Genomic DNA, 10,076 nt, shown 5'->3' with positions numbered 1-10,076 from the left:
ATTTAGTTGTGGCTTTTTTTTTTTTTTTTTTTTTTTTTTTTTGCCAATTTACCTTGACTGTGTCAGCTATGGGAGGCACTTATAAGCTTTCTCCTCCTGGGAAACTTTGCACAGGGCCAAGAAAATTGGTAGAATCTTACTTTAAAAGTAAAATGTTATATATTCATTTCTCAGTGGTAAAAAATATACAGCAAAGGATAAAACCACGCTGTGAACCCAATCCTGCTCTGGCAGGGAGAAAGAGACTGTGCAACTTGTTTTGGCTCAGTGTGATATTGGATTTGGTTCCACCCAACAGTGATCAACAGATGAAAAGAGCACTTGCGGGTAAATGCTTTCCCCTTCAGCCATCACACCCCATGGGGTGCAGCATACTCTGTGGAAAAGATACATGACATGTCTGGCTGGCTTTTAGAAGTTGTGAAGGGATGAAACATACTTAGAGCAGATGGTGTCTTTGGAAACCACCAGCATGTAAAGAATTTCTACTGACCATATGTGAACTGAGATTTTTCAAAATCACATTTAGTCAGATTTCAGTGGATTTTCATGGGGTCAAAATAAGGGCACATAACTGACACCAGGAACATTCTTGTCAAATGTCCTGGAAGTGCTTCAGTGTACAGAGCAACTTCAGCTCAATCAAAGCCATGAGCTATAAAAACCTTGTAACATAACATATTTCCCCTAGCTAGAGCATTTCAATCCTTCTAAAGGAAACTTGTCCAAGAAAACCCGGGCTGAGGCTGGACCTGAAAAATTTGAGTCTAAGCTATTAAATGTTGCTAGGCTTAACAGTAAAAACAAAATCAGGTGAAATAATACATCAAACTATGCGTTAGCATCTGTAAAAGTATTTCACAACATTTTAAAAAATGGGCAGTTGTATATTTAGCTTAATTATGACAGCTTTCACATTCCAGCTTCTGGGAAATTTTTGAAAAGACTGGAAAACAACTGCTGAAATTGGGTGTGGATTGGCAAAACACAGGTGAGTTTGTTACTGTTGGATTCAGCTAATTCTCACTCAATTAGGACTGATATTGGGAATGCCCAGCAGCCAAAAAAACCCCACAAAGGTTGAGGCTCACATTTCAAATATACTTGCACAGAAAGCATCTACAAATGTAAGAAATAGAAACAAAGTCCATATAATAAATAAAAAAATAAATACTTTTTTTTTTTTTTTTTTTTTTTATAGAAACTTCTCTCTCTGGTCAAGATGTTGCTAAGTCAACCTTGGATAAATCTTTCAGACATTAAATGATATTCAAATGCTAGTAACAATTTCTAATATGAAGTACCAAATCAAGAAAATAAACTAATAATTTGATTTAATTAAGAAGTAGCGTGTCTACCTACACCACCTGCAGAGCGTGCCGTTTCCTAACTGAAATGTCTGCCTCTTGGCTGTTCAATGTTTTCCATTTATTGGCTGTTGGTTACATGGCCTCTGGCAATAGTACATTCAATAGTATTATTCCCATCTGTCTGGTTGGCTCAGCTTTTTAGCAACATGTTGTAGCTTGGGGGTTATTTTTGGCCGCAATTTAATTAATTACCTCATTGTTCATACACTATACAGTAAATTTTGCACTTATTTGGAAATCTCAAGCATGGTTTACATCATCAATCTTCATTTATTTATTTTACTTAGAATTAACAGAAGGCCATAAACACTTTGATAGCATTTTTCTTCTTTTTTATCTTAACAGTACAGATCAGTTTAGGGATGAATTTTCTTACCTACTGTAAATTTCAGAATTATTCAGAGAAGAACAAAACTCCCAAGTGATTCTGGGTCATTGTAAATTCAGTTCTACACTGAGACTCAAAAGATAACCTATCTCAATCCTTCACCAAGGAAAGTTCATTTATCTATGAGGAAATGGCAAGGCAGATAATTATGCAACATTTTACTAAAAGTATTAGTGATGGAGATTCACAGTGTCTCAGCTTTACATTACTAATTTACATAAAAGCAGACCATAAGATAAAAAATCAAAGTATTATTTTCTTTTCACACATGTGCCATTTTCAGTAATTTAACTTTAAACATCTGCTGATTTTTCCTGTCAGTGGTGGTGTTCAGATATTTGGCAAGTTTTCCCAGACCAAGCAATTTCTTTTACCTTACTGATAGTTTGCACGTGTCCTGAGAGCTTAAAAGCTATGAAGATTAGGTTACTCTAGGCTTCTTGGCAAATTAAATCAATAGGAACTATGTCTGTGGTCATACAGTAGAGTTCATATACCCCTGGTGATAATGGAAACATATATCAGTCCTTTAATCTGAGTTCTGACATCTCCCTGAAATAGGTAATTATGATTCAAGTAGACATGTTTCTTTCTTTACACTTAAGTTCTGCACATAATGTAAATATTTCTTGAAGTAATCTGTTTGATACCCAAAGAAGAGGGAAAGATGACACTAAATTTTTCACCTCCTTTCTTCAGAATCACTGAATCACAGAATTGTAAGGGCTGGATGGGACCTCCAGAGATCACTGAGTCCAACCCCCATGCAGAGCAGGCCGCCTACAGCAGGTTGCACAGGTAGACATCCAGGCAGGTCTTGAATATCTCCAGGGAAGAAGAATCCACAACCTCCCTGGGCACCCTGTATGTCTGTGGCTTTGCACCTTACCCTACTGTGTGAAGCACAGTTCTGACACAAATCCAGAATATTAGAGTTTGAATGTAGTCATTCTATTTCTACCAACACACTCTTCTCTATCGTGCAGTTCTTCAGGGAAGAACATCACGAGTGCTGTGAGATTTTTTTCCTAAAGATGGACAACGTTACTGAGGAACAAACAAATTGCCCTACATAGTACTGTGTAATTGCTGTAAGATGCAATTAATATGGTGGTGTCCCTTGAAAAATAGTCATAAATGTTTTGAAGGAATATGTGAAAGCTTTGCCATAAACTGAGGAAGTAAATTCTACTTTGTCTTTATCTCGAGAGTTGAATGTTTGATTCATCTGCATCATGAGGGTTCATACTTTTTCCAGAAGCGCGTTGGTGTTGGCTGTTAAATCTCTGTCTACTGGCAATACAAAATGTTCAAGCTACTTTCAAATTCAGTTAAATTTCTTATTTCAGCAGCTTTTTTCAGGTACACATATTTCCTTTTGTCAGTTTCAATTTTGCCACAGTGGACAAAGTGTTTTCCAAACACATGAAAAAACAGCTATAAAGAGTTTGCATCCTCCAGTAAGATGAAGATGATAAACAGGAACATTGCAAATTTCTGTTAGATGAGCAAAAATGAATCACTTTGAGAAGGCTCCAGTTACATAAAAGGGGTGGAGGGCAGGAAGGGGTCAATATATTGACTCAGAAAATGCAAAACGGATCCTTATACTGGGAAAAAATTATGAATACGAAGAGTGACCTCACATCTCAGGTGAAGTTGCAGAAACTAAAGTCCATTTACTTGTTCTCAAAACAAATAAATGGTGACCTTGAGTGTGTGCTCAGTAAAACAGGGAACTGAATTACCTAGACTGACGAGAACACCTCTTTTATATCACCTCCTAATTTGCTATTATGTCCTTACAACTGTGCTTAGTAAGAGATAATATGACAACAGAAATGTGTTGTTCTGCTAGAGATTCAGAAATCAGAGGACTGACAGAGGAGTTTCTGCAGGCTGACAGCAAAGATATTAGCTATCAGAATCTAGACCAGTTTCTATATATGAGCAAATGTCTTTTCAAATAGTGTAATACCATGGTGGTTTGTTAGGAAGGCAGTAGTCTGCATATTTTCCATTGGTGCTCAGAAAAGAAAACAGCATTATGTGTTGAAAGTCATAAACAAAATAAGTAAACACCAATATAATTACACCAGTTTAAGAACATGCATTATGTTATGTTCTTTCTTACGTTTTTGGGAAAAAGCAGAAGTAATCAAGTGACATTTGGGAATATCATAAATTATCCAGTATCACACAGTGGTAATTTTGCACTGTATTAGTTCTTGGTAGTGAGGCTTATATGGAATCAGGGTTGGGAGTATCTGACATATGAAATATGCGATGTAAATATTTTAATTTATTTCCTGAGCTTTCTTTTACACATCACATCTCATACCCGGCCTTACTTTGAACAAGTGGTTGGATTACAGATCTCCTAAGATCCCTTCCAATGTGAATTATCTAATAACTTGATAAGCCCAAAACAATCCAAGATTTGTTCTTTTGCTTTACGGTACTTCTCATCAGACAGAAATGTAGTTCTACATTACTTTGAGATGTTATTTTACAGTATGATTCAAATTGTAAATGGTTAAATAGGAGCTTCTGCTTATTTTTTAAACTAATTGCATAAATACGTAATCATGTATAAAATATTGCAGATTATGACCAAGACCAGCTAGGCAATATGTTGCTTATGTATAACACAGGTACATATTCAACTAATATTCTGAGAATATGGCCTACTTATGCCATGACATCTTTTAATCAATACTGAATGGTTGGACTAGATGATCTTGTAGGTCCTTTCCAACCTTGCGATTCTATGATTCTATGATCTATGTTTATACGATCATAAATAAAGCATGGCTGCCTCAGTCTCTGTGAATTGCTCTCTGGGATGATGTAATCCAGTGAGAAATGAGAATAGAGATACTGGACACTGTGCTGGCCCTTATATAGCTTTACTTGTATGGTGGCTATTTCTGTAAATTTTCTGTCAAGTGCTATTTCTGTCAGGTACTACTTCTACTGAAAAACACTTTCCACTCAAGCAAACAACTTTGAGAGAATTCAGAATTATTTACCATAACACATTTGAACCCTAAATCTGACACAGTTTTTAGGAAAACTGATTTCCTTTTCTTGAAGTTCCACAACTACAGAATGTCCAGAAAAACTGTGATCCCTGGAAGAAAGTGCGATTTCACCTTTTTTGATATATCTTATTCTCCCATTCTGTGCCATAAAAATATTACTTCTGACTTTGTTACCTCACAGAATCTTGAAAATATAACTATTTTTTAAAATTATTTTTTAATGCTGTTTGTCTGCAGAACTTCCCATTCCATAACGACATATAAAAAAATAATCCAAAATTAAGTAATGATCTGCTGGGGGCCTTTTCTGTTTGAAGAGTCCTTATGAAATTATTTACATGTGAGATGGTCCAGGCTTACATCCACTAGAATGTCATTTTGATTATTTAATTTCTTTTTATATGGCGCAGAAAACAAAACTATCGAAGCAGTTATCTTTTCACAAAATCTGCTAGTGAACCACAGTTACCCCACTGGTCATGATCTGCAGAAAGTAATCTATAGCAAAGGACTGACAAGCTTTTGTGATCCACCCAGCTCCACCAGGTGAAACTGAGAATCTCAAATCCAGTCCCTCTCAGTGCCAGTAAGTCAACCTTAGGCTGCAGCAAGCCTTTACATTTATGCTAGCAAATCTTGCATGTCAACTTGCAACAGAAGGAACAGGTCCCTTCCTGAAAATGTTCTCATCTGTGATTATTAAATGGACAGAAATGCTTCCTCCTTGAATTCCAGGGCTTGACTGTATCACCAAGATCTGTAACATCACCCTGGATTTAAGCAGTCATTTTGAATTTGCTTTTTTCTTTTCAGTGCATTGGGTGTTTGAACCCTTATTCTGACCTAACCATCTCCCACTATACCCTGTCCTGCAGCTTCCCTCTTTGGACAGTAAGAGTTGATTTTTTTTTTGGTCAATCTAAGGCAACTTGGAGGATTTTCCACAGAAATATGAAACAGGAGGAAAATAAGAATTAAATGAATTATGACTTTGTCCTGTATAGCACTGCAATAGATGCTGTGCTGTAGTAGAATATATGGAACAGCCTCACCTGTTCCTATAACTGGTACCCACTGAATTATTTGAGAGTGAACTGTTATAAAACAGAACCATATGATCTCTTGTTCTGTATGATCCACTATATACACATATTCAGTGTCTGAAGAAACCAGGAGGTTGCCCTGTGCTGAGAACAAATCAATGTCTGCAACAGTCCTCTCTTGCAGAGGATGGAAATCGTTCTGTAGATATGACTCTAAATTTCTCACATATCCAACTGAGGAGGAGCAGAGGGGCTAACCTGAATCATCCTCAAAGAACTCCTTCTTTATAAGGGGTAAAATAAAAGGCAGGAAGAGAAAGTTGAACATTGGGTATTTGCAGAGTTAGGCTTTCTGTACCATTTTGGATGAGAGACTTCCTTGCCCCATCTGGAAGGGAGTTGCACAGTCGAACACCATTCTGCAGAGGCTGAGGCATCTTCATACTTGCTGAGGCAGCATTACTTTATTGCCTGGTACAGCTTTGCTTGCCAGCCAGGTGAAAAAAGCTATGGTTAAATGTAAGTATGGCTTTGCTCACCTGCTCCCCAGGGAGCCCCAAGGCAAAGCAGAGTTTTTCAGCAGACTGTATTCATCACATAATTTTGCTTAGCATTGAGAAGAGAGCTGTGACTGAATGAAAGTTTATGGTTGCCTAACTGACCAGCAGCCTGCTGGGGCTGCAGGGGGTTGGGCTCTGTGGCAAGTCCTTGGTACTGATTTTTTTTTTCTTCTTTTTTTCCCCAGCAATACAAATGTGTTTGAAGACAGGGCTGTCTGTGCTGCAGTGTTGACCTCTTTTGTGATTTCATAGGTGCGTCCAAAAGAGAACATCCTCACATTGCTGGGAAGCTGTCTAGCCCCACCTATTGTCAGCACTGTGTCATGCTTCTCTTGCTAAGACTGATCTTGCCTTGTGTAGAAGTATCCTGTGGTGGATGACTGCTCAGGTTGATCATTTTTTCTTCTAAATTTCATTCTAAACATTTTAGTGATTCTAGTCATTTGGAATATGGAAAGTACAAGTAATGTTTTGGTTTGGCTTAGTTTTGTTTTAGCTCAGATGAATAAAAAAATGTTTTTGTTACAAAGATCTAGCTTCTCTCTTCACTGGGGCCAGAATTTAAAATTTGGCAGAGCAGTAGCTGCTTTGGAGATCTTTCAAGCAGTATTACTGTTGATCTGAAGCTACAAATAGCGAGATCTACTGTATGTATGAAAAATGCTAATTTCCTCGTTATTGCAGCTTTGAGGTATATTAAACCAGGAATCCTGAGTCAGTTCATAATTTCTTGTTTGATCTCAGTCCCACAAGTGTTCATCATTATAGTAATATAATAACTGGGATAAATGGAATCTTTCATCCGTCATGGAGCCCTGGGCAGCCTGGTCTAATGGCGACAACGCTGCCCATGGCAGGGGGTTGGAACTGGATAGCCTTTAAGGTCCCTTCCAAACTAAACCACACTATGGTTCTATGATTCTCTGAAGACACAGGGGCAGCTGGAATCAGAGGCTTTTTTATAAAAGCAAAACAAAAAACAAAACAAAACAAAACAACATATATACCTGGTAGAGAGGAGAGGAGAGGAGAGGAGAGGAGAGGAGAGGAGAGGAGAGGAGAGGAGAGGAGAGGAGAGGAGAGGAGAGGAGAGGAGAGGAGAGGAGAGGAGAGGAGAGGAGAGGAGAGGAGAGGAGAGGAGAGGAGAGGAGAGGAGAGGAGACGAGAGGAGAATATGTTCATTTCAGAAATCTCTAATGCATGGCCACAAGGGAGAAAATTTTAATCCTGGTATTTCTTCAGCTTTTAATAACAGATTTGTAAAGTTAATAATGTGTTTTCAGTGTATTTTTAATGAGGTTTGTGTAGAAGAAGCCTGAGCTTCACAGGAACTGTCTGAGCAGGGCAAGGACAGCAGCAATGCCCCACTGAACTCACATCCTAACAATCCTGGGGGCAGCACACCATGTGATGGAAAGGTGAGGAAGTGTCTGTATTAACAGGGGAAGAAAAATGGAACATTCAGCTTTAGGGAATAATAGAACTTCTGTCAAGGATAAATCAAAGAAAACTGTTTAGTCCCTAAAGCATTTGTTTAATAGTGAAATTTATTTCAGCTGTGGATTAGTATGAAAAATTGCAGGAAAGGTTAAGGACAGGAGCTTCAACAATAGCAATCACTGTGCTGCTGCTGAACTGGCTTGAGGCAGCTAAAAGGAAAATTGTGGAGTTTCAGACAGTCTGTTTGTTTGGGCTCCTATTCAGTTGCCTCTGAAGGATTCCTTTACCAGAGCAGACCTGCTCTTCAGAGGATGCTGTGGCTTACTCATGGCTCCCGTCTCATCCATTACTCTTCAGTTCCAAACCTCTCAAACAGGAGCTTTGAGCTGCCTACCTCCTCCAAGCATGCATTTTCCATGGCCCATTTAGTTGTCTCTGAAAGGCCACGTGCCCTTAATGAAATCAGCTGCATTTCCTGCTCAAGGCCTGGCTGAATGCACAAACCTTCATCATGCATCAGGGGATTTGCCTTTATTTCTGAAGAAAAAATGACCCTGCACTCTAGAGAGGACACTGCTGATAGGTACAGTGCTATCTTACTTAATTTGTAGAGAGCATCAGATAGGTTGTCACAAAGTAAAATGTTGCTGCAATTTTCACCATGTATGTGGTGAAGTGTTTTTCTGTGTACATATAAAAATATAAACATCTTTTTTACATTTGCTAAGCCTGTCACTTTCAGCTTGAAAGCAAAATTCTAACTTGTTTTCCCATTTTTTTTTTTCACTTCCCACAGTTAATTCTTTCTCATTCCTCTAAACCTATGTTTTTATTTTGCTCCCAGCTTCATCCACAATTAATATTTCTTACCTGCTGTGTCCAAATGTGTGCTGGGCATGTTACCAAGTGCTGATCCTATGGGACAAGTGCAGCTTGAAAGAACAAGAGCAAAGCTTGTGCTGTGAGATTCTGGTCCTATCTACAAGGTGCGCTGGTAACCAAGTTAGACATTCCAGAGACAAACAATGGAGTAAAGTGGCTTCTTCCTCTACATTAACATTTACAGGCTTGTCTGCCCTTGACTGCATGTTGTAATGCAACTGTCAGTCATCCAATTGAGAAAATACAAGAGCTGTTGAAGTTGCAATGTTTTAATTATCAATTCATCAACCCACAGGATGGGATGTGTCTGTTTTAAACAGAAGTTTGCTTAAAAGGAAGAGTAGGGAGAGAACAGTTTGATTCAATCTAATATTCAGTTTTGATCTTTTCTATTTTCCACTTACTTTTCCTTATCAAGTTTCCATTTCATATGATTCAGTTAATCAAAATCAGAAGGAAACATCTAATTTCTGATGAAAAACTATTTATGTTTACCCCAAATACTGTTTTCTGATCATTATTTTGCACACAAGGCAGACTTTTACGTGTCATTTGCGGATTTATTTATGAATTTTGTTCTGTTTTAGAATACAAAGCATTTTGTCAGCCCAGGGTACAAAATGAAAACCCTGCAGTAGCAGGGCAGGAGCTGTATTTTTCATTTTGCAGGTTGAGTTCAAAGCATTCTGTGATCCAAAATGGCACAAAAACAAGAGGTACCTGGAGAGCGCCCAGGAGGCTGTGAGGTCTGTTGCTCTTTCTGGGACTAGGAAAGCACCTGTGGCATGGTACGAGCAGGGGAGTGTTAGATCTCACACTTTAAGCATGAAATACACTTTTTTGATACAGACAAAGGCAGAACCTGGTTTGTATCTCTACTCCATGTTAAGTACTTCGAACACACACTGTTGAGCAGAATCAGTGCCCTGCTGTAACTTGTTGGGCATGCTTTTGAGCCCGCTGGGGTCGGGATGCATCTGCAGGGAGCCCTGCATAGAGGAGCTACTGTAGGCACTCCTGCAGGAACATAACCTGGGGCAGAGAAATCAAAGTTCTTCTCAGTGCAAGATTCATAAACAGAAATCCTGTATTATCCCGACACTTTCTTCTTTCCCTCTTAATAATTTCTGTGGGCTGACTGGTTGTCCTACACTGTACTTTGAAGCGCAAGACCTAGCCTGTAGTGAGTCTCTGTGCTCCACTGATCAGGTGGTTAAGGCACATCATGGTCCCTGAGCAGTGAGGATACTGAGATGGAGCCCTGAGGTAGCAGGGAGCAAGAGGGAGATCAGCCACCTCTACTGAATATCTTTGTCTGTGCCCAGACCTGAGCCTGCTTCTCCAGAGAT

The sequence above is a fragment of the Gallus gallus genome, chromosome 2 (assembly GCF_016699485.2).
Source record: "Gallus gallus isolate bGalGal1 chromosome 2, bGalGal1.mat.broiler.GRCg7b, whole genome shotgun sequence".
NCBI classification, from domain to species: domain Eukaryota; kingdom Metazoa; phylum Chordata; class Aves; order Galliformes; family Phasianidae; genus Gallus; species Gallus gallus.
The sequence above is the reverse complement of the archived record's forward strand: the minus strand, read 5'-3'. Positions refer to the sequence as shown.